This window comes from Octopus bimaculoides, chromosome 28 (assembly GCF_001194135.2).
Source record: "Octopus bimaculoides isolate UCB-OBI-ISO-001 chromosome 28, ASM119413v2, whole genome shotgun sequence".
Taxonomy (NCBI): domain Eukaryota; kingdom Metazoa; phylum Mollusca; class Cephalopoda; order Octopoda; family Octopodidae; genus Octopus; species Octopus bimaculoides.
In genome coordinates this window covers 3645151-3645683 of record NC_069008.1, presented here as the reverse complement: position 1 = coordinate 3645683, position 533 = coordinate 3645151, and positions in this window count along the sequence as shown.

Sequence of the window (533 nt, the reverse complement as noted above, 5' to 3'; positions counted from 1 at the left end):
ATCTATCTCTCTCTCTATATATATAAATTAAACAATGGGGTAAAAAATTGGATGTTAATCAATATCAATTTAATACCAGGTAACTAGTACATTAAAAGAATCAGGGAGATTCAGAAAAAATATCTGAGATTTCAAGGATTATTGTATATGTCTATATAAAGATATATACGAGTATATATACAGGAGACAAGTAGGTGGACTGGTCATGCGCTAGAAGAAGATCACATGTCATGTGTCTCCTATATATATATATATGTATATATATATTCTTTTATTCTTTTACTTGCTTCAGTCATTTGACTGTGGCCATGCTAGAGCACTGCCTTGACGACCTCAGGACTTACTTTCAGTTTCCGTCAACCAAACCCACTCACAAGGTCTTGGCTAGTCCAAGGCTATAGTAGAAGACAATTGCTCAACATGCCATGCAGTGGGACTGAATTTGGAAACATGGTTGGGAAGAAAGCTTCGTATCACACAGTCATGTCTGCACTTATATATATATATATATATATATATATATATATATATAT